Below are 25,485 nucleotides of genomic sequence, written 5' to 3' on the forward strand. Positions count from 1 at the left end.
GCATAAAATGGTTAGAGTTCCCTGAATAAATATTTTCCTATAAATATTTTCCTACAGTCATGTATAAATAATTCAGATTTCTGTCTGAACCACCTGTCCATGTTCCTAGGGAAACTAAAGTGAATACGTGCCTGTCTGTGACTCTACTCCCTGTATCAAAAGTCAAAGTGGACACGGCTATAGAGGGGAGAGAGGTTCTCTTCACATTCTGTTGTTGGATCACTTTCTTATCCACAATCGTCCCAGAAGCCATAGACAATAAAGGAAGGAGGAATTGATGTGAAGGAATTGGATAGGGAGGTTCTCACCCTTCCATGTGTGCGGATAGTTTGGGTGTGTTGTAAAGACTCCAGACCACACTCCAGGCCATCTAAAGATCCGGCTTCCATTTCTAACTGCCCTTACTAGAGCCTTAGGAAAAGCATTTAAATGCACTGAGACTTGGGTTGCTTCTCTTACATAGTAAGGAAAGAACCAGGATAGGTAAGATAACAATGATAATTTTTCTTTTTCTTTTGAGACGGAGTCTCACTCTTTCACCCAGGCTGGTTTGAGTGGCACAGTCTCTACTCACTGCAACCTCTGCCTCCCAGGTCCAAGCAATTCTCCTGGCTCAGCCTCCTGAGTAGTTGGGATTACAGGTGTGTGCCACCACACCCGGCTAATTTTTGTATTTTTTTTTTTTTAGTAGAGATGGGGTTTCACCATGTTGACCAGGTCTCAAACTCCTGACCTCAGGTGGCTGCCTGCCTCGGCCTCCCAAAGTGCTGGGATTACAGGCATGAGCCACCACACCCGGCCAATGATAATAATTTTAAATGGTATTTAAAAAATATAATTAAAGCACCATGGTGGAGACCGAGACTGGGAATGGTGAGAATTCTGAGTTAACCATTTTGGAGAAAGATTAAACTGGAGGTGCCGGTCACTCTGCACCAAAGGAAATATTAAGATTCTACACATCACACGTTGTGAATTTACATGTGAGAGGGAAATAGTATGCATTTTATAAAAGTACACTTGCTCATGCATTCATTTATGTATAAAAAATTAGAGTTGTGGGAGACAAGAGACCTACCACTATGAAAGGGAAACCAAGAAATTATGACAAACAAAATGAAGATTGAGATTTATCCTGCCTCTGTCTATATTTACAAAAAGGGAGCTCAAATCCCCGCTGATATGTTGTCAGTTCCCTGGGTTCTAAGCCAGAGGACTCAGTAGTTCAGGGGTGTGCTTGTCTTTCTGGATCTGTTCTGTCTAGCACAGAGGTTGACACAAGAGTAGGAGTTAGGTGATAGGATAAACAAATTAATTAATTTATTTTTAAATTTACGCCTTCACTAATCCAATCAATTGCATGGAAGTACAACCTGCTTCAGAGAAGTAGCGACAGAGCCAAAGGAATGTGGAACTTTGTTTATAATACTGCATTTACAAGAAAACAGTTATCAAAGTATCAGTCACTGAAAAACATGTTGCTCATTCACCTACTTAATAAAAAATAAAAATTTAAAAACTCATAATATAAGTAATAAAGTAGAGAAACCAAATCTGAACAATAAGATTTCCAACTGACCACTGGTATATCATCAAATGGAAAAGGCAGCCATTTTAAAAACAAGACTTACCAAGCCTTTGGGAAAGCTTGAAGGTAGCTAAATCTGTCATTGGTATATGCAGCCACCAGATGTCACTATTGGCCTAAGCAAATATACTCTAGCTCGCTCTAGGCTAATTTGCACTATTTGGAATCTTAGAGACCTTGGAGGGCATCCTACCTAGACAGTTGATGAAACTGAAGCTCCAGTTAGCTCCTAACTACTTGCAGAGACATCAGGGCTCAATCTAGAATCTTCAAACTCCCTTTCTATTTATTTCCCTTTTCCATCCATGTTTTTGTTTTTTGTTTTTTGGTGGTGATGGTGGTGTTTTTTAACTAAATCAGTCCCATAATGCTCTTCAGGTTAGTAAATGACAACTAGGAAGACGAATTATATTAAAACAGTTGCTTGTATCACAGGACTTGGATGTGAGTAATTGTGTTTGCTCACCTTTTCCCTGTTTAAAATGCTGCACTCTTGGGTGTTGCCAGTTGGAACAGATTTTTTCATAAAGGCAAAGGAAGTAGTGACAAACTTGCCAATCGAAGTCCAATTAAAATGTATTCCTTTTAGGTAGGTGACATTTAAACAGTAGTCCCTAGAAGGCAGTTCACATTTCTGAAATTTACAAATGACTTTTTCATTGAATGGGTATACCCAAGATTATTCCTTAGTTTCTCTATTTCTTAATAAGCATGAATAATAAATGTTAATATCCTTTGTTGTTAATCTTTTGGTTTCTCTCTGTAGACTAGTAAGTAGTCTTCCATTTACACAAATCTATTCTCTCCAGAAAGACTCCCTCTGAATCCTCATCTTCACTCAAATATTCCAACAAATGGTTCTTTTTCATTACCATCTCTTCCTTCTCATCCTCACAACTTTTACTACCTTCTCAGAGAGAAAGCATCTAACAGATTTCCACTTCCTAAAAATACTACATATTATATCTTGGAAGTTCCTCCACTCCATAAAAACTCTCCATATTGTTTTCCCCCACTACAAACAAAAATCTCAAAACAAGAAACAGTACAGAGCAAGAGCAAGACATGGAGAAAGACAAAGACCAAGAGAGAAAACAAAGAAGTATGAGAAACAGAAATGCAAAAGAAGAAAACGTCAGCCCAGTGTGGTAGCTAACACCTGTAATCCCAGCACTTTAAGAGGCCAAGGTGGGAGGATCACTTGAGTGCAGGAGTTTGATATTGGCCTGGGCAACACAGTGAGACCCTACCCTTACTAAAAAATATTTTTAAATTAGCCAGGTATGGTGGCACATGCCTGTAGTCCCTCCTTCAGCAGGAGGCTGAAGCAAGAGGATTACTAGAGCCTGGCAGATCAAGGCTGCAGTGAGCTATGATTGCACCACTGCATTCCAGCCTGGGCAACAGAGCAAGACCCTGTTCAAAAAAAAGAGAAGAAGAAGAAAACTTCACATAGGAATTTACTTCTGGCTTGTTCTTATTTAATCACATGATTCTAGTACTGCGTTTTTTACAGCCCCATACTTCTGTTTTTCTTTTATTTGGCAGCAGAATTATGTTCATTATTCAAACAAATGACAGAATTGTGTAAGCCAAAATGAACAAAAATACATAGTTGATTTATTTAAGTCTTAAGAATAACAGTTGAAGAGTTTGAATAAAATTTGCTGCTAACAACAAGACATTAAGGATAATTTAAATATATTTGATGCAGTCATTTATTCCAGTTTCATGAACATTCAGTAGTTTTTTACCTTTAAGTTGCCATCAATGGACCTCTTACACATTCAAAATACTAGCATTATATCATTAACACTTTTCCTATCAATGGGTTGAGTAATATAGAACTTATGAAAATAAGTATTGCCATTCTCTTTCAAATGAGCTGCATGGTACCTCCATTAACATAACTATATTGATCTAATTTCATTATTTTCAGCAGAGTGCAATTTGGAACTATAACATTGATAAACAGGAGTCACATGAGGAGAGGAGTTTAAACAAAAGGTCATAAATTATAAAGCCTCAATAAGGAAGCTCCTAGATAACTGCCACGATGTGAAAGTGTTAAGTATATGCATTTCTTTTTTCTTTTTTCTTTAAGAAAGTCTTACATTTTTGGGGTTTTTTGGTTGTTTTTTTTAAATAATTTTATTTTTATTTATTTATTTATTTATTTATTTATGAGACAGTCTCTCTGTGTTACCCAGGCTAAAGTGTAGTGGTGCGGTGTTGGCTCACAGCAACCTCTGCTTCCCAGGTTCAAGCGATTATCTTTCCTCAACCTTCTGAGTAGCTGGGATTACAGGCACCTGCTACCACGCCTGGCTAATTTTTGTATTTTTATTAGGGACGGGGGTTTCACCATGTTGGCCAGGCTGGTCCTGAACTCCTGACCTCAAGTGATCCATCCACCTCTCCTTCCCAAAGTGCTGGGATTACAGGCATGAGTCACCACGCCTGGCCTAAAATCTTATAGCCACTGTGCCTGACCAAATTTTTAATATATTTTATCCATTTTATTTCAGCCAGACTAAATCTATTGGTGGTAGATAATTTCATCTCCTTTTCAAAGAGGTAGTTTGAATTCACCTACTTACATAAGTTATTTATCACATGGACTGAAGGAGACTCAAATCACAGCCGTGGATCAAAATATTAGATACGACCCTCAGAGATTCTGATTAAATTGGCCTGAATGTGGAGTGGACATCAGTTAATTAAAACCTTCCCAGGTGATTCTAATAGGCAGGCAAGATTGAGAATCACTGCACCAAACCTCACACCTTACACATACAGATATGAACACATTATTGCTTTATTATTTTCAGTGTTATTTATAAAGGGGTTTACTTCCAAGTTAGGTTTAACATGTGTTTAGAAAAATCTGCCAAGTTACTGCACAAGGTGATCACAAATTAAACATTCTTCAAGGTCAAACGAATAAAGAATAACTAGTACATGGACCTTCATTCATTGTCTCTGAATTAATCAGTGAATTCGTTAGTTAACTTCCAAAAGCTGATTCTAAGGAACTTCCAAGGAATGTTATTGGTGTTGCCCCCAAAGTTGAACAGAAAATCCAATATCAAATAATTTGGGAATAAATATACATTTATACAGGATCTTTTAGAATCTATAACATGCTAATAGATTGCAGATCTCCAAGGGGGACAGAATTCCCTGTGTGGCATGCAGTAAATATGTGTTGAATGATTGAATGAACCTTGGGTCTAATGTTCCATGGAAACACATTTCAGGAAATGTAATCCAAGGATATTTCTTTTAAAGAAATAATAATTAGGACTTAGAACCAAAATGTTACCCAAAGATTTCAGTCTGCAAGTCTGACATACCACTTGGTTTTTAGTATTCTTTTGGATATATCATGATATTGCCTTCAAATATTTGGACATTTTCTACCAGAAGCATAGCATAGTGGTTAAGAGTAGAAACTTAAGATTTGTTAGGTTCACATCAGGCATTTTTTACTTAATCTCTCTGTGCTTCAGTTTCTTCACCTGTAAAATGGGGAAATGGATCACACCTGTTTCATGGTATTGCTGTGCTTGCTAAACGTAGGTCATTATTATTATTATTGTAACAGAATATTGAATGACATTGAAAAGTAAGATACAAAATTGTCACATAAAAAACATAAAAGGAAATTTCTGAGAACCCACCCCATAAATTCTGAACCATCTGATCCACTACAAGGATATGAAAGAGTTGAGAGAGGAAAGGAAAAGGGATGTTTGTGAAGACAGCACTTGGGGGAGAATAATTGCCTCATTATTAGTTTCTACCATCCCACTCTACTGAGAGGGACTCCCATGGGTCCACTTTGAATTCCTAAGTGGGGCATCCCTTCATTTTGGGGACACTGGCCCTGCATTCTGCCTTCTGCCCAGGAAATCTAGAGGGCCAAGGATGGTAGAATAACTGCTTTGAGGACAGTTATTCCCACATGCATTTCCAGGGTTTTTCAGGTCAAAGGACCCTAGAGTGTTTCCTGTGGACCAGAGGTGGGCAGCAAATGAGAGAAAGCTAACATGAGTCTGGCCCAGTGCAGGTCCTAGAGGGCAGCATCAAGAAGCTGGGGGCAAGGCCAAATTCCTAGGATCCAAAGCAGGAGGAACAAGTGGCCACCTGGACCTGGACTTGGCAGGGTTCTGCAGCCAGCAACAAGGGGACTGCAGGAGAGGTCGCCAACGAAGGAAATCACAAAGCCTCACAAAAGTGCCCTACAGGCGAAGGCATAAGATTTAAACCAGAAAGCTCAACATGGGTAAATAGAAAAGAGCTAATGGGAGCCCTTTTAGGGACAGACTGCAGGGGAAGCAGGCCCAGGATGGGCCAAGGGAGCTCTGCCCTTTAAATCGAGGTCAGAGCCTGACTAATATCTTGGGCCCACAATCTAATTACTGAATTGAGCCTGTGTTCATGATCTTAATTGACAGTAGGATGGTGTACTACTTAAGCATGAACAGAAAAGGCATAGGGTCTCCAAAAATTTGCTTCCAGGAGCACCCAATGATTACTGAATAAATTTTAAAGGAGTAGCGGCCGGGCATGGTGGCTCAGGCCTGTAATCCCAGCACTTTGGGAGGCCAAGGCGGGCAGATCACGAAGTCAGGAGATCGAGAACATCCTGGCTAACAGAGTGAAACTCCATTCTACTAAAAATACAAAAAATTAGCCGGGTGTGGTGGCGGGCGCCTGTAGTCCCAGCTATGCGGGAGGCTGAGGCACGAGAATGACCTGAACCCCGGAGGTGGAGCTTTCAGTGAGCCGAGATTATACCACTGCACTCCAGCCTGGGCGACAGAGGGAGACTGTCTCAAAAAAAAAAACAAAAACAAAAAAAAAAGGAGTAGGAAAGACAAAAATAAAGTTGATTTGATGATATGCTGTGAATCCTGATGTTTACACACCAGATAAATATGTATGTTTTTAGCCAGAATGTCATGAATTCCCTTGAATTGAGGAATGGTGATACATACCCTCAGTTTTACAACCATGCTACTCATAGTGTGATCTATGAGCCAGAAGCATCAGTATCATCTGGGAGATTTTTAAATAATGCAAACTCTCAGGCCACACCCCAGACCTGGTGACTCAGAACCTGCATTTTAACAAGATCCCTTGGGGATTCATATGCATATGAAAGTTAAAGAAATATTGCCTTATACCACCCAGCCATCCATCAGCAAGTCTTTGTGACGTTATAATACCTTCTAATTGCAACAAAACCAGTCCATTGAAGCTATATCATACAAGACTCCTAACAGCAACAAATATTTTATAGCACTTTGGCATTATAAAGCTCTTCTACAATTTTATTTTATCTTTGTCATTCTCACAGTTAACTGCTTAACTTTTAATCTGGTGGGTTATTTCACATGTTATCTCTTGCATTTAGTGCATAGGAAACTGGTTAGACGAGTGACAGGAAAACCTGTCTTTAACACCTGGTGTTCCAGGCCACCTTCCAATAACAAAGGAAGATTAGAGAGTTTACCGTCTGTTATTGCATAATGTGTGCTCATTACCTTATCTTTGCAATGCGCCACGGGGCTTCTAGATTCTGTGGGTAATAAATAAGAGACAGCCCCGCAGATTACCATAGCCTCAGGGAAAACTTGCTTGGGTGTCCTCATCAGCAGAAATGAAGACAAATTACCTCTTTCGGTTCTTCACTCTCCCTTATATCAACCTCTCTCTCTAACTGGAAAGCCCCTGGCTGCAAATCAAGAGGCAAATTATTATCTGAACTTTAGTGGTTGGATACAAGGATGAACATATAAATAAGTTTCACTCTGGAGAACCCAATAAAATGCAACATGGTGCCAGGGTGGCGCTCAAGACCCATGCCAGGTATGAGAAGCAGGGCTCATGGTATGTGGAGGATGCCAAATCAGTGTTTGTTGAATGAATACATAAATCATAAATGAACTGGTCCACAATGCATATCCTCAAGACCACTTGGCATTCCTAAATCCCTGTGTTTCTCTGATGAAAGAAATCTTTAGGCAGTATTTCTTTTTCATTCCTTCTCATACTTGAACTTGTAATAGCTATGGGAATTCTATTGTTTCAGGAGAAAAATTCTAAAATCCAGGCCTTCCTAAGATCACTAGCTATAGAGTTAGAGATTTAAATCCAGGTGCCACCACTTGAAGGCTGTGTAATCTTGAGGAGTTACCTAACTTTCAGAGCATTATTTAAACATTTGATGGTCTATTTCCTAAAACCCAGAGATGTGGCACAATCCAAAAGAAGCACCAGGCTCTGCTCCTGCCTCCCACCTAAGGGTCTCATCATCTTTCTGCCTGGCCAGCTCTCTTGCCAATCACTCTTCCAATCAGAAGTTCTGTCTTCTCTTAACTGTGTGCAATTACTGTCTAACCTGTGGTCACTGATGTTCTTAATAGTTTGTCTTTCAAAGTGAACCTTCTTTCCCAGATTCTTTTGCACTTGCATTTTCTACAAAGGTATTTCATCCTATTTAGCTAACAACATAGTTTCATAGTATCTCCATAGGGCATCCCAAACTTAAATCTAGCATAAAGCAAGGCAATATTGTTACTCATGATTCACGTGAGTCCTCCTGCATCCCCAGCATTCTGCATGGCTCAGAGCAGGTGTTTTCTAAATATTTGTCCAGTGAAGGAGACTACATCGAACCAGAAATTGGTTTAGACTTCCATTTTTTTATTTCTTTCCTCTTTCTCCCGACTCTTTTCTTATAATCTATAAAGATCTAAAAGCTAAACTTTATTTGAAAAGAGTTAATTTGAAGTAAATGAAATCATTTTAACGTATCTATCAAGAATTTTTCATGCATCCAGCTTTTTTTATTTTGGTGTTCGATAAAATTAATGATTTGACCAAGTTGGTGCATAACTAAATAATATTAAGTTACAGCTTACATTCACTTGTGCTCAGTCTGCTATTTAAAACTATATTATTGCCAATAAAGATAGTCAAGTTTTCTGTAGCTTTTTTACAAATCGTAATGATTTGTACACATAAACAAACACATAGACAATTTCACTGGGTAGTTTTAGAATTATCAGAACTACTAGTGTTTATTTGGGTGTCCTGTCTATTATTCTATAAATACACTACAGTTTAATTAACTACGTAACAGATATGGTTGAGATCGGAGTAACAGAGCTAGTTTCAATATACTTTCTGTGAGCAGCATTAGAAAGATAATTTTTAAATTGCTATTGTAAAGAAACAATAACAAAGAAACATAACCTAACACAGTGTCCAACCTGTGATAGGCACTCAGTAGATGTCTGGCTGGATAAATGGACACAGAGAAGACAAATAAATGTGGGATATATAAGTGTACACTTTCTTAAAACTATATAATACCCTTATATTAGGGGAGATAGAAGAACATGTTTTTATATTCAAGAATCTCAAATATGATAAAAATAAATAATGTTCAATTTGCCACTCAAAAAATAGAAGAGGAAAATCATTTAAATCAATGTAAGAATGTTTTCAATTCTCCCTTATTAATTTGAGCTAACAGAAAATACAAAAATCTAAGAAGAATTATAGGTTTAATGTATTAAGGAAGGAAGGCACTGTAATTAAATTTTGCAAACAGTATGAATGCCTCTTTAGAAGGAATTGATAATAAAAATGTTAGTATAAATCAAAAAAAAATCAAGAGCATTGAAAAAATTCAGAAGAAAAAGACAAAATTAATTTATAAAGACAGATCATTGCGACACAGTAAGTACCAATAATGCAATAGCAGAGAAACACAGCAGGAAGCCAGGAAGGAACTAGTTTCACAGTAATAGATTTACAGTATAAGAAAATGTTTTTTAAAAAGAATCATTAGGAAATGTTCTGGAATGATATGGGTTAACAGAAGCTAAAAGTGACATTTATTTTATAGAAAATACACACACCACAGTATAGCCTATGTATAAGAAAGGTTTATTTAGAGTTTGTATTTCCTTCTTGTTGAATTTCTTAAGGAGAGCTAAATCTAAATAAAAAAATTTCAACTTATGATTTTTAAATTGTATTTACACTAAGTAGTACAACAGATAAAAGTCCAAAGAAAAAAATAATAACTTGTTTAAAAAATATTTATCTCTCCATTAAAGTGCTTCATGTTGTTCCAAGTCTTTTAAAACATCAAAAAGATGATATGGCAACAACAAAAATCAAAAAGTGATGATAATTATCTTCCCAAGCAAGTCCCTTTTCTCTTTGGTAAAGAAGAGAAAAAGTAAACATTATAAGGCTCTTTCAAGCTCACTAGCACTCTTAAATTTACAAACCTGGGGAGAGGGTCATTTTCTCTGAGGCAGATAATTCAAATGGCTGGATATTTTTAAAGTAACATTAATTGTTTATAAATGTAATTTGCTATCTTATTTCTTCAGTGAATACCATTTCATATTAGTGATCTGAAATAGTTAATGCTTTCCTCCTCCCTGGCCAGTGCCTACTTTTCTGACACACTTGATCTGTTCTCTATAATGCAAACCCAAAATTAACTGGAAAAGAACAAAGCTAAACCTTATCATCATCTACAAGAGTGATTCTAAACACATTGACAATCGAGCTAGACAAATGAGATATAATTTCATATTTACATTTAACTATTGCTTAAAAACACTTTGAAGTATAGTCCTTCAAACGTTCAAAGTTAGAGTGTTTCTGGTTGAGTCACTAAACCAGCATTAAAGTAAAATACATGGTTTCTTTTTAGTTCTGTTTTATTTTTAATAATGTTGAGCCAAACATCTATTCAGATCAGTGGAAAATCACAAAGGTTACAGAAGCTGAGCTGTCCCCGAATTTTTATGGATAGTAAGAAGAAAAAGGGTCCATGATTATGTTCTCTCAGTCTTTTACTTCCTCAGTCTTCTGGATTACTCAATGAATATTTAATAAATGAATGGGTGACGGAAGGAAAGAAGGAAGAAAGGAAGGGATGGAAAGAGGGAAGGAAGGAATTTTGTGATGTAAAAGTACTTAAACCATCTCAAAAATCACTTGACAAAACAAGCCTGCCCAGGTGATGTGAGTTTTCTGGGACACAGCAGGCAGTCCCCCATTTGAAGAAAAAAATCTGCTTGCAACAATTTTTTCTTGTGGCCTAAATTTTCTCATTCATCAAAAAGCCTTTTATACCACCATCAGTGCAAATGGGAATAGTCCGAGTCACAGTAACTGAAAGTCAGTTTCACTCAGCAGCATTTCTCAAATGTTGACCCACGACTGGCAGAGACTTTATGTCAGAGTCTGCCTGAGACAGAGCTGTTTTGCACTTGTTATCTCAGAGTAATTGTCAGCAGCAACTCACTTCACTCTCCTAAGTGTGCTAGTTTGAAAATAATTTATATGGTCATTCAACCAATGACTAAATGCATTTGACACTCCTGGTTCTTACTAAAAGCAGAGCTTCCTGGGTCCCACCTTGAAATGAATAAATGAGATTTTTTTTTTTTTTCGGTGCAGGCCCAGGATAATACATTTTAACAAGCCCTCCTTCCTCCTGCACTGACCTCCCGCTCAGGTTAGGTGGCCACTGGTCTCCCCACAGGTGCTGGGACCCAGTCAACTCCTTATAGCCTGGAACTGCTGAATTGTTCTTTGGTTTCCAGGCCATGACTTGATAGTCTGTTGTCACCCCAGTTCCATTTTGAGTAAATGACCTTTTAGACAAACTGGCAACAAAAGTTTTCAAAACTTTAAAAAAATAATAAACAAAATAGAAGAATCACTGCATCCCCAACCCCCTAATAATTGTTAGGAATACTAAAGTGTGAGAACTACTGCATTATTATACAATAAAGACTATTATATTTCAATGGGCAAAAACCCGGAAAGGCCAGTAAATAAAGAAGAGAGGCCAGCTGCAGGGGCTCACATATGTCCTCCCAGAACTTTGGGTGGCCAAGGATGGCAGATCACTTAAGGCCAGGAGTTCAAAACCAGCCTGGTCAACATGGCGAAACCCCATCTCTGCTAAAAATACAAAAATTAGCCAGGCGTGGTGGCACTCACCTGTAGTCCCAGCTACTCCAGAAGCTGAGGCACGAGAATCACTTGAACCCATGAGGCAGAGGTTACAATGAGCTGAGATCATGCCACTGCCCTCCACCCGGGGCGCAGAGCAAGACCCAGACAAAAAAAAAAAAAAAGAAGAAGAAGAAGAAGAAGAAAGAAGAAAGAAGAAAAAGAAGAAAGAAAAGAAAAAAAGGCAGGGATCTACCATCTTACTATCTTGTCTGGCCACTGCCTGAGACAAATACGTGGCTTCTGTTCTTAAGTCCCTATTAAAGGTTTCTTTCTAAGAAAAATTTAAGAAAATAAAGAAAAGCAGATGAGGTGACATTGTTGAATAATATGCCTAACGCCACCAATATATAATTTTGCTGATTTGGCGGGTTTCTCCACGGTCTGTATCCACTGCTGGCAGGACATGTGTCTTTTTACCATGGGAGGCTTAACCGGTATCATATTAGCAAACTCCTCATTAGATATTGTACTACACGATACATACTATGTTGTAGCACACTTTCACTACGTCCTGTCAATAGGAGCTGTATTCGCCATCATAGGAGGCTTCATTCATTGATTCCCCTTATTTTCAGGCTATACTCTAGACCAAACTTATGCCAACTTTGTCTCAGTGGCAGCATAGTTGATGAAATGGCAATATATGAGGAAGCTAGTGCAGGAGAACTTCAACCAGGTTTTGCATGTTTTCATCCTCTAGTTGCCATTACTCCAGGTCCATGTGTCTTCACTTCCTGACCTAGTTTTCTCACCAGCCTGGCTAACCTAGGCTACCTGTAAAAACGCATTCATTCCAGATGGCTGGGTTTTTTCCCTCCACATGTCATCCTCCCTAGTTCCTAATTTTAACTCTAGAAAAATGAATGTAATTACTCCAGTAATGCTGTTTTTTCCACCAAAGAATTAAGGGAAGGGTAGATTAACTCAGATGTCTTCTTCTTGTAGCTTTCTTCTTCACAAATACTTGATAATGTTTAGCTAAAATTGAGGAACCACATTTAGGATCACTGTATATATAAGTAGTCTTTAATTTCCACATTTGTTAATGTTCTTTGGTTGCAAAGAGTATAAAACAACTCTGGTTAATTTAGGCAAAGAGGAAAGGTTATCAGAAGGACTATAGAGTACTTCATAAAATGCAGGGGAGGAGTGAGGGACAAAGGCTCAAAAGGACAAGAAATGGGGACACACCAGGGCCTCAGTAGGAGTTTACACATCTCCCCATCTCTCTGTCTCATCATGCCAAATGTTAATCATCAAAATGAAGAACATAGGTGGCAACTCCCAGACAAGCAGCCATGGCCAGGAAGACATAATCACAGAGCACAGATGTGATCTCCTGGGGCTACATCTGTATACAAACAAATAATCCTTCTAAGAAAGGAGCCATGCTTAGCCATAGCCATACAGCTACCCTCAAAGCTATCTGCTATGATCTACCCTCTGGCTGCCCAGAACACCCACATGCTTGCTTACTCACATACATATCTTTCTTTATCTGTATCAAAAAAAAAAAAAAAAAAACAAAAACAAAAAACACCATAATGCATGATTCAACCAAACATCACACAATGGCAACAGGAGACAACCAAAGTCATTTCCAGTAACTGCACTCAGGGGTGAGACATTGTCCTTCAAGTCTATGACCTCTGACTTACGTCCATTCATTCTCAGTTATCACAATCCCATCTCAGTATTCTTCAGTCTATGAACTACACGGTGGATTTAATTGATATTTAGATGACTTTATATAGCTCTGGGAGAAATGAAGAGAAAGAAAATTTATTTACTTCTCATGTTTAAAGGAAATGTGAGATAAATAGTATACTTAGCAGGAAATACTGGGGAAAGCTACTGTCCTCCATTCTGCAAGAACACATAAGACTGCTGCTGACATATAAAATATGTACTTTCCCCGTTTACTCCAAGTTCTCCTGGCTTTCAGCCAACACCTCAGCTTGTCAAGCATCTTTGCCCTGATTGTATACAGAATACAAAATCTCCAGGTGGCAATCTCAGCTCCCAATTCAATAAAACCTACTTTTTAAAAAAACTCTGCTTGAAGCACTCCTTCATTGGATACTGAATTCCTTATGCTAAAAGAGTTGAGGGAACATTTTTAAAAATTAAAGCAAAAATTCTAAGAGTGAGAGAATAGGTATAATTGTAAGAGGTGCCTTCATCCCTAGATTCTTAGGTTGTGTTCTGGTTCTGAAAGTAATAACCAATGTATTAGTAATTGTTTCTGCTCATATTCTATATCTTACAACATAACACTCCATATCACATCTGCTATTTTTCAAATGGCATCAGGGCTAAGTTTTCAATAGGTCATTCCAGTAGTTTCATCAGGATGACTGGATATTTATACAGTAAGGCCAGTGAGTTATTAGCCTATTGCCTTACTTATCTTATCAAGCGGTGAGTTCATTGGTCAGAGGCCATATATAGAATCCTGCTGATGTGTTAGTGGCATGGAAGCAGGGAAAGCAAATCCAAGTTCAGAAAGACTATTCCAGTGATGATAAGTTGCTGCCCCTCCATGATAAAGAAGCATTCCCAACTTAAAATAATTTACCCACTACCAGGCAGTAGACCAAGTTCCCGAGAGGTGAAGTGCCAGTCACTGCTGTTAACAATATATAGATGAGTCTGGTAAAAGGAGATTTATGCTGTTAGACCCAATAATTACCTCCATTCTGGCCATAATATCTGTTACATCCATGAGCCAAGAAACTGGCTGAGGGCAGAAAATGACTGACTCGCATAGAATAAATCACTTTGTTCTCCTGGATATTAACAAACTGATACGGTTTTGCTGTGTCCCCATCGATATCTTACCTTGAATTGTAGTTCCCATAATCTCTACATGTCATGGGAGGGACCTGGTGGGAGGTAATTGAATCATAGGGATGGTTTTCCCCATGCTATTCTCGTGATAGTAAGTTCTCACAAGATCTGATGGTGTTATAAAACACTTCCCATTTTGTTCAGCTCTCATCCTTCTCCTTCCTGCCATCATGTGAAGAAGAATGTGTTTACTTCCCCTTAGCCGTGAATGTAAGTTTCCTGAGGCCTCCCCACCCATGTGGAACTGTGAGTAAATTAAACCTCTTTCCTTTATAAATTACCCAGTCCTGGGCAGCTCTTTATAGCAGTGTGAGAGCAGACTAATACACAAACTCTTCTATAATAATGGCTTCTCAGTGAGGACTCACATGAACCCACATGTTTTCACACTTCAGGCCCATTTTCAATGGTGCATCAACTTTTCTTAAAACCTACTTGTCATCAGTTCTCCAGTCTTGATCCTTCTAAGTCTCTGACCATCTAATCAGACCAGGACTAAAAATGACTCATTGTGTACTCATCAGCTTTAAGCATCTCTCAAATCCCAAGTCCCTTCCCCAATATCCCCACCATTGCCCAAGTCAGTCTGATCCCTCCCTCAAAGACATCTCTGACTCCCCACAATTCAGAAATCAAAAGGTTAACATCTGGCAAAACTGGACTTCGAGACTAGTTTCAGTGATAGATTCCAATTGTCTTACTTGTTAAATATTTTGAATATCACCTCTGAGCAAATCATTAGCTCAGGAATTGGTGTAGATCCTGACCTCAGATAAAGTTGACAATATTTCCTTCCAATTCAAGTAGACAGTGAAATTTATGCTCAAAATCAATTATTGTGAGCATTTTCCTTCTCGACTGTACTTCACAGCCACACTGAAGGACAGCAACACCTCCTCTCATCCTGTCTGGTGCAAAGTCATCTGCACACCAGGTTCAAGTTAGGTCTCTCAGTGAAGAACTCTCTCATTGGGCCACTAGTCACTGGAAACTCTCCATGAAGCATAGTAAAAAAGAATAATGTAGTAGGAATACAACTACCTGCTTGTACCATTTATCTGTGTTTTTAGGCTTCTCCACAGGCTCAGCCTCATAGGTTTTTTCTTCCTTTTCAGTTCACTCAATGTGGACTACTGTTGGGAATGCTTGACTTTATGGCTAAGTACCTGAGACAACACTCATTCCATGTCAGGTATCAAAGTACTGAGATCATCTTATACCAGAGAGTTGGGTCTTTCAGTCTCTATCAGAGCCCAGGAACAAGCCAGGAGTCATGTTTCAAAATAAAGGGTCATCTGCTAAAGGGGTCTTTGCATTTTCCCAAACACAAAAGTTCTCCTCTGTGATGGCTCTTGTAGGCACTTGTCATGGATGCCATATGGGCCGCACACCATTTCAGCAGCACCAAATCCATTTGCTCACAAGGGCCAAGGGGCAGAGCTGCTTGCTTTGCAGCCTGAGCCAGCTGGACAGCTCCTTCTCACTTTGGGCCTCACTCAAAGCAGGCAGCTTTTGGCAGGTCAAGGTCACCCAGAAAAAAGTCAGAGTATGACACCCAAAAGTGGCACTACTACTTCTCAAACCTAAAGAAGCCCCTCACACTATGCCTGGTAATTTTTTTAATATTTGTGAATAAATAATTCATTACCTTATATTAATTACAAACTGAATGTCCAACTTCAAAGTGCTAAAATTTCCAAATGCTGCTACATTATATTAATCACATTTGGTGATTGTTTTTCTCTTGCTTCGTTTTATTCCTGATTTTAAAATACCTTGTTAGGAAAAGAACTGGAAATGCCTTGTCATGTCACATTATTGCTTCTTCCTAATAAGATGATAGCAAGAAGTTACAGAGTAAGACAACATCTTAAGAAGTTCAAGAAGTAAGTTAATCATTTAGCTACATTCAGTTTTTATGTTGAGTCCATGTGCAGAACTCTGTTTGTAAAACTATTTAAGGACCATTCAAAAGAAAATCTTAGAATCTTTAGTCCTGCTATAAGACAAGTAAAATAAATGTTGCCCTGCCTAAGTGGGGAATCATCCTTTGCTATGTTCTTTCTTTGGAAGCCATCATGGCAAAGCTTTTAAAATGTAAATATTTATCAAGCATTTTAAAATAAGTCACTTTTTTGTCCATTCTCTTTAACAAAAATCAGAAGTAAGTTAATACCTACATTTTTATGAGCCATGTTTTCAATGGTTCTCACACAAGTTGATTTTGAGTGCACCCAAGAAGTGCTTCATCTACTTCTGCAAGCATTTATTGATGATTACAACATGCAGGGGGGCAACAGAGAAATAAGACTCAGACAACACACCATCAAGAAGTTTATAGCCCAGTGGGGGATGTTAATAAGTAAATATAAAATTACAATATAGTTTGACAAGTTGTAAGACATGACAAACCTGAGAGTGCTATGGTATTAGGGATTAGGGAAGGTTTTCTAAAGGAAATGATGTCTAAGCTGAGGCCTAAAGAGAAATGTAGAAGCCACCCAGACCAAGATGCTAGTAAATGAAGGGAAGGGAGTATATATAGGGCAGAGCACGTTATGTGCAAAGACTCTGAAACCACAGAGAGCCTAGCATGTTTGGGTATCAAAGGCAGTTCAGTCAGGCTAGCTCTTGGAACTGGGGTGGTGATGGTGGTAGTGGTGGAAGAATAGAGAGGGTAATTGAAATATATGAGTGTGACAGACACAGTTCCATGCCCACACTACAGCCTTTCTTTCCTTTCGCTGCAGACAGAACCTCAGAAAACTGGCAGGGATCCCTTGATTTAGGGACAGCTAGGAAATGAATCAAGGTAATTTTCACTTCACAGTCATGAGTCTAGAGTTGGACATGTGAGCCATTTCTGGCCAATGAGATGTAAAGATAAGTCCACTGGGGCTTTCTTCCTGCCTAAAAACAGACCCTTGCGAGGAGAAAGCTTTTGCCCTCTTCTTCCCCGTCTGCAATGCTCACCTAGGTCTTAAAGACTATTTGCAGTTCCTATAACCATCTTGTGATCAAGGAAAAGACCCAAAGAATAGCAAATTGCTGACTAAGTCACTATCATTTAGTTGAGTTGATAAACCAACCCTGGAACTGTCTTTGTCAACATTTCTTGATATGTGAGAAAACAGGATGCCTTTATTATTTAAGTCTACCTGTCATGTGTTCTATTACTTTCAGCTAGGCACATTCCTGCAGGTTTTACAAAGACTGAATTGATAAGCCAGTTCCATCTCATGAAGGCCCTTACAAGGTATATTCTAAGCAACACTTTTTATTTGCAGTGGCAGAAATCTATTTCTATCTGGCTTAGATAAAAGGGGCTCTTTATAGCACTGTACTGGGGTATCTCATGTGATCCAATAAAGGGTTGGAAAACCACTTCTGAAAAGACAGAACCACATGAATGAGAGCTTCTAATACCACCTGCAGAATATTCCCTACCTCTGGGCCAGATGCAGTGGCTGATGCCTGTAATCCCAGAACTTTGGGAGCCCAAGGTGGATGGATCCCTGAGGTCAGGAGTTTGAGACCAGCCTAGCCAACATGGCAAAACCCCATCTCTACTAAAAATACAAAAACTTAGCCGGGCATGGTAGCAGAGGCCTGTAATCCCAGCTACTCAGGAGGCTGAGGCAGGAGAATCGCTTGAATCTGGGAGGCAGAGGTTGCAGTGAGCCAAGATTGCACCACTGCACTCCAGCCTGGGCAACAAGAGCAAAATTCCATCATTCATATATATATATATACACACACACACACAAACACACACACACATACACACACACACACATATATATACACACACACACACACACACACACACACACACACATATATATTCCCTACCTCTAATCTCTGATCTTCCCCATGGGTCGGTTTAATCCTTTCTCACTACTGACCAAGTTCCTGCACATGGTAAAAAACACGGCTACTGACAGCTCCTGAGTTTCTCCTTTTATAGCTTCTCCTCCCCAGGAAGGACTGGCACATGCTCCCTCTAATATTAAATTTTAAAATCTCATTTTATTTCCATCAGTAAAGAAAGAAGATCCAGGTGGCCAGAGCAATAGATAACCACCTCATAGGGAACCACCAGAAGGTTTTAAGCCAAAGAAAGTCTTTATTCAGTACAATTAAATTTGTACTTTAGAAAGATGTACCCTAGGTTTAGGCTAGAGAATGGATTAGGAGGGTCATTCCAGGAAAAAGGACAATTGCCATAACTTAAGTGAGAAGTCATAGTGCCTACACAAAGGTGGAGATGGCTCAGACAAGATTAAAGTTCTTATATAAATAGTGCTAATCTAGCCATTTGTAGTTAGTACTCCTTTCAAAATCACAATAACGAATACAACTTGTTTATGGTGGGGTGCAGGGGAGTGGACAGAGAACTGCATATATAATTACAGCTTTAAGTAAAGTTTTAGAAAGAGATTAATCAAGCTGCCAGCTTCTATCATAATCTACTTTTTTTGTTTTAAAGTCTACTTTTAAGATTTTGTAGGTTTCAAGTAATGCTGAGGCAATACTTATTAGATGTTGATTTAACATAAAAATTGATTAATAACTTGCAAGTGTGTTTAGGACATAAAATATCAAATATGAAAATCCAGTTATCCAAGCTTATCATGTGTTCCTACCAACCTAACAAATTTTAGTAGAAAATCATTTGCTGCATGTTTTGCAGAAGGAACACAGTTTATCTGAAATCAGAGGCAGATGACAACTCACGTTGTATATATTAAGATGCTGGTAAATGAAAGTTAACTGCTCAAAATAAAAGCATAGTCATGAAACTAAAGAAGACCGAATACAATTGTACATAATAGTAAAAAACTTAACCCAAGATAATTATCAAACATGCTATTCTTGCAACTTAAATATGAATGGGTGATTTCATTGTTATTGATAAGATTTCAGAAAAATATTTTCTTCTTTTTAGTGTCTAAATCTGTTCTAGATGGGTGTTTCTTAAAGAGTGGACCACAAACCAACACAACAGGGGGAAAAGACAATATATGGAAGAGGTTATGTTGAGGAAAGAAAAGGTAACAGAGGAGGAAAATGAGGATAGCCTCAGTGTAAACCAATAAATAGTTACTGCATGTCGCAGGTTCCATGCTAAGATTGGCAACATAAGTTGCCAGGTTTCTGCTGCAAACTTACCAACCAATGCTTGGTAGCTCCTCAGGGTTACTGAGCCAGATATGGCCTGAATAAGAGCATACTTACCACCATTTACACAAAGATGAAGCACAGGAAGAAGGGAACACAGTTTCTTACACATCTGCACCTGGACTCTGTGAGCCCTCCCTCTGTATTCTCTACCTTACCAAGGCTGCTCCAGCCTCTCAGTGCCAGAGTTAGTGATTCTCAAAATATAGTGTGTATCAGAATAACCTGGGGAGATGGCTTACAATGTGCAATTATTGGCCTCACTCCAAGGATTGATCCATTAGTTCAAGATAGAATGCCCATTGTTAATGAGCCTCGCAGGTCTACTCACCCACACTGAAGTTTAAGAACCTCTGCCCTAAGGAGAGAGCTTCACGCCCATGAGGGAATCGCATAACTCTGACTTTTTTAAAAGGCAAGTCATGGTCATAGTCATTGGGGAGGTTTGAGTATATATTAAGATACATTTTAAATAAAAATTGTAGGATTAAAGATTAAACAGTAGTAGTAATAAGAAATGGGACCTATGTGAATTTAAAGACTTTTTAAAACTATTCTAAAATTGTTTCTGCTTTACATGATGAAGAGATTATTTTTGACATTAAAAAGTAGAACGTCTATGACTAAATCTGGTAGATATAGCAGAAGGCCTAACCAGAAATATCAAACTTGCCGTGGTTAACAACAGGGAATCAGAATCACATGTTGATCTTTATAAACTTATAGATGCTACTGTCCTACTCCACACCTATTGAATCAAAATATCGGGGGATAAAGCCCAGCCAAGAAAAACTTTGATAGCTGGCAGGGCTGAGATGGTCTGCTTTCAACCAGGACAAAGACACTACTGCCACCTGATGGAAATGTACCTAAATTGTAAGGACAGCTTTTGGAATGGCAGTTTCCTTTGCAAGCTGGATCTAAGCTAAATCGTCGAACTGGCAATCACAATTATAACCATAAAGAATGTAAATATACAGAAAAATGCAAAAATTTCTAACTGCACATTTGTTAATTTTTATTGAAAACATTAGGGCTGGGAGCGGTGGCTCACGCCTGTAATCCCAGCACTCTGGGAGGCCGAGGCGGGCGGATCACGAGGTCAGGAGATCGAGACCATCTGGCTAATACAGTGAAACCCCGTCTCTACTAAAAATACAAAAAAGTAGCCGGGCGTGGTCTCGGTAGGCTGAGGCAGGAGAATGGCGTGAACCCGGAGGCGGAGCTTGCAGTGAGCCCAGATTGCGCCACTGCACTCCAGCCTGGGTGACAGAGCAAGAGTCCGTCTCAAAAAAAAAAAAAAAAAAGAAAGAAAGAAAGAAAAAGAAAAAACAAAATATTTTGGGCTGGGTGCAGTGGCTTATGCCTAGGCAGAAGAATGGCTTGAGCCGGGAATTTGAGACCAGCCTGGGCAATATAGCGAGTCCCCATCTCTGTAAAAAATTTAAAAATTAGCCAGGCATATGCGTGCGGATCTGTAGTCCTACTTAGGAGGCTGTGGTGGAGCACTTGAGCCCAGGAGTTCGAGGCTACGGTGAGCTATGATCATGCCACTGCACTCTAGCCTGGATGAGAGCAAGACCCTGTCTTCAAAATAAATTTAAAAATATAAATAAAATATTTGAAGCCTAAAATAGAGTGTGTTAGGTTTATATGGAGTTTTGTCATGTATAAAGTATATTCACATGCATTAATTAGATTAACTCTTAATTACATATTAGGAGGGATTAGCAACATTTTATATGTGAAAAAACTGGCTTAGAGAGGGTAAATGATTATCCCAGCTGTTCCCAAACTTGTCTGCATGTTGGAACCACCTGGGGAGCTTCAAAAAGTACTCATGCCTGGGTGGCAGCCCTAAAGATTGAGATTTAGTTGGTCTGGGTGTGGCCTAAGTTTTGGAATTTTTAAAAGATACTCTTTGATTCTAATGTGCAGAGTTGGGGAAAAACCAGACCAGCCCCCAATCACCTAGACGGTAGTGAATGAAACTGGAGTTCAGGTGATTTGACATCAAATTAATACTCATAGAATTATATTTGACATAAAGCTCAAATATAATAATTATCCTCAACTAATATCCATTGAATTTTATGATAGAGAAGGGTTTTCAGATTCTTCTGGCCATAAGAATCAGTTGAGTTAGTTGTTAAAAAATGTAGAATCTCAGGTCCCTCCACAAAAGTTTTCTATTTGGAATCGCATGTTCCCAGTCATAAATGGGTGCTAAAATTGTGTACACATAGACATAGTGGAATGATAGGCAATGAACACTGGGAAGGGTGAAAGGGTGGAAAGGGTGCAGATGATGAGAAAGTAATTAATGGGTACGTTACTCACGTGATGGATACCCTAAGAACCCTGACTTGACTACTACACAATCCATGAATGTAACAAAGTGGCACATTTACCCCATAAATTGTACCCCAAAAAAATCTGATTTTGAAGGAGCCTGGTGAGTGTACACATTTCACAAGTGTTTACCTGATTTGGGGGATAAAATAAATTTGGAAAATCTATAATAGAGAATATCAGACCATGTAGTATTATAAAACAGTAGTATTAAGTATCAAAGGTTGGTTTGAAAAATGGCTAAGAATTAACGGAGAGACTTTATCAAAACACAGCCGAGCAAATTAACACCCCACCCTCAGAGGTTCTAGTTGTATGTGAACTATTCACTCATCCATTAATTCAACCCACTTGGATTAAACACCTAACATTGTACATTCAAGGCACTATGGTGGATGTGTAAGGGAATACACAAGCTGGGCAGAGTCTTTGCCTTCAAAGACCCAATTGCCTAAGTATATCTCTCGTGGGAAAATGCATAATGTTTGAGCTGGGTCTGGGTTATAGGTCCAACATCTCTTGTTTTTCTAACTGAGAAGGATTTCATTTAAGCTTGCTTCAGCAAGCATTTATTCAGACCTCTAATAACTGTTTGGGACATACAGATAAAGTTGCAGTAGTAATGGTGGTAGTGGAAAAGGGAGGGCCAGGAGTTTCTGTGGGACTCCAACCTGGAGTTGAAGGACACACTAAAAGGACAAACTAAAAGTTTGGCATTGGCAATTGGAGACAGTGATTGATCTTGGTAAATATGTCTAGGAAAAGGAGGAGGCTGAATGTGGGGAATGGTGACCAGGAGAGGACATGCAGAAATCAGTATTAGAAGGTGAGAGGTGCGTAAAGAAAATTAGGACTGATAAAGGCTTCGAATGTTTAGATTAGGTATGGATTTTGATGTAACCTGTGGAAAATTTCATAGATGGGACTGAAGCCAATCAAAATATTATGTAATTAGCTTCATACTTAAAGAGTAACTCAAAGACCTGAGCTGTCTTCTATTACTTGACATATCATCTCCCATCCCACCACAACCCACACACACATTCGATTCTTAGCATAAAGTAGTTACAAAGAGTATGTAAATTACTTATTTTGTGATTACCTAAACTGATTTCGTATTCGTTAAAATACACAATCGTAGGTGGAAGGTGTTTTTAAATTCCAGGTAAGAAGCAGGGTTAGAAAGGCAATGGAAATAAGAATGAGAAAAATGGACACGACAGCTGAGAGACACTATAAAGGAAACTGCAATTTCCTGTAGTGAATCATAAACTTGTAATGAACCAGAATTTAGCAACCAATTGAGCACATAAGGTAAACTACTAGGAAGGAATTCAAAATAACACTGCAGTTTTTAAGCTTGCCAAGATAAGGAGAAAGAGCTCTGAGAGAAAAAATACTTTTCAGTCACATCAAGTTTGAGATAATAAATGCTTATTGAATGAATGATAAGCCATCCTACTACTCTGGGAATAAAATAGAAAACCCTAGTTACACATATATATAAAAATCAATTCATGCTCCTCCCTTCCCATCCAAATCTGTACAACCTTAGGCCCCCATTTCTAGAGCCACTTCTAGCCTTTTCAAATTCCAGTGTCTTGCTGTAGGTCTCCTCTATCAGCTCAAGGATGTCACCAAGGGAATAAAGTCACTTGAAATATGAGAAAAATAAGAATAAGCCAGTGTAAGCATCTCTCCATCAGAGAGTGTCCAAGATTTACCTAAGCAAGTCACATTTGTCATGGCAGCGGCATCAAGAGGGGAGGAAGTCATGGACTTTCAGCACTAGACTTTTAGCACTAATTTTACAGGTTAGTCCCGTCATTAGAACTGAATATTACACAGTAAGGAATTTCAGACATCATCTAAACTAGTATTTCCCAACATTTTCAAATGTGAGTATCTCTTTTATTTTGTTCTGGTGTCAAAATTTAAATCTTTATTTTTGTCAATTATAAAATACTATATGTGCACTTCAAAAATTCAAACACTACCGAAGAGTATAAGTGAAAATACAACTTTCCCCCACCTCCAATGTCAGCCAAAAACAGATCACTCTGCAGAGATAGCTTCAGTTAACATTTTAGTGAATATCAATACAAGATTTTATGTTACATAGAAAATATTTACATAAACAAAATCGTATTTCACACTGTGTTATATAAGCTGCTATTTTCACTTGAAAAAAAAAATCTTGACCTCATCCTTTTGAACAGCTGTCAATGTTCCAACATGTAAATGTACCATAATTTTGTTAACTGATCCTTCCTTCAGATGGATGATTTTTTTTTTTTTTTTTTTTTTTTTTTTTTTTGAGACGGAGTTTCCCTCGTTTCCCAGGCTGGAATGCAATGGTGCAATCTCGGCTCACTGCAACTTCCACCCCGCAGGTTCAAGCAATTCTCCTGCCTCAGCCTCCCAAGTAGCTAGGATTACAGGCACCTGCCACCTGGCTAATTTTTTTGTATTTATTTATTTATTTATTTTTATTTTTATTTATTTTTTTAGTAGAGATGGGGTTTCACCAGTCGGCCAGGCTGTTCTTAAACTCCAGACCTCAGGTGATCCACCTGCCTCACCTTCCCAAAGTGCTGGGATTACAGGCCACCGCACCCAGCCAAGATGGACAAATTTGTTAACAGTATAAACAGTGTTGTGGTGATTGTCATATTCACACATTCACTACTATAAAAGGTCTGAGGACCTTTTTAATATCAGAGAATTCCTAGACCCTCCTCAAAAAAATAGTAGAAATGCATATAATATATATCAAATTTATATAAAATGTGTATAAATATACAAGAAATACATAATGCAAATTCATTAATGGAGGAACTTTGACTTCTGATCAAAATGGAATAACAGTGACTAGATTTATGTTCCCTCCTGAAATAGCCAAAACAGAACAAATGCTACTCAAAATATTGGATATTAGGCAAAGAAGAATGGTCATCCCTTGGAAACAAATGAGGTGAACTCTATGCTTTCCCTAACTTAGCACCTGGAAAAAGTTTCCAGGCCATGCTGGAAAAAGAGGGAACTCAGGAAGAGCTCGGCAGTCTCCGTGAGTTAAGAGATGGAGCTCAGAATATAGCCAAGATGGAATGGGTTTGCAAGGCAAGGTACCAGAAAGGAGAGAGTTGTACAGTGAGAAAATTCCAGAGATCTACAGTTTTCCCCTCCAGTATTCAGTTGAGTATTTATCAGCCCACGCACATGAGGAAAGTCCTGGAGACCAGGGACAGAACCATCAGAAAGGATGATAAAGAACAGTGCCCCCAAGTCTCACACAAATCTGAGAGCACAGCCTGTTTTCAACAGCCAGGGGGGAATTCCTCATATATCAGGGGGCATCAGTCTGTTAGAACATAAAGAATGGTATTGCCTCAGTAGTAGAGAAATATAACCTCTGACTAAACACAGCTCTGGTCCACCTAAAAAAGCTT

Source organism: Chlorocebus sabaeus, chromosome 21, assembly GCF_047675955.1.
Source record: "Chlorocebus sabaeus isolate Y175 chromosome 21, mChlSab1.0.hap1, whole genome shotgun sequence".
Lineage (NCBI taxonomy): Eukaryota > Metazoa > Chordata > Mammalia > Primates > Cercopithecidae > Chlorocebus > Chlorocebus sabaeus.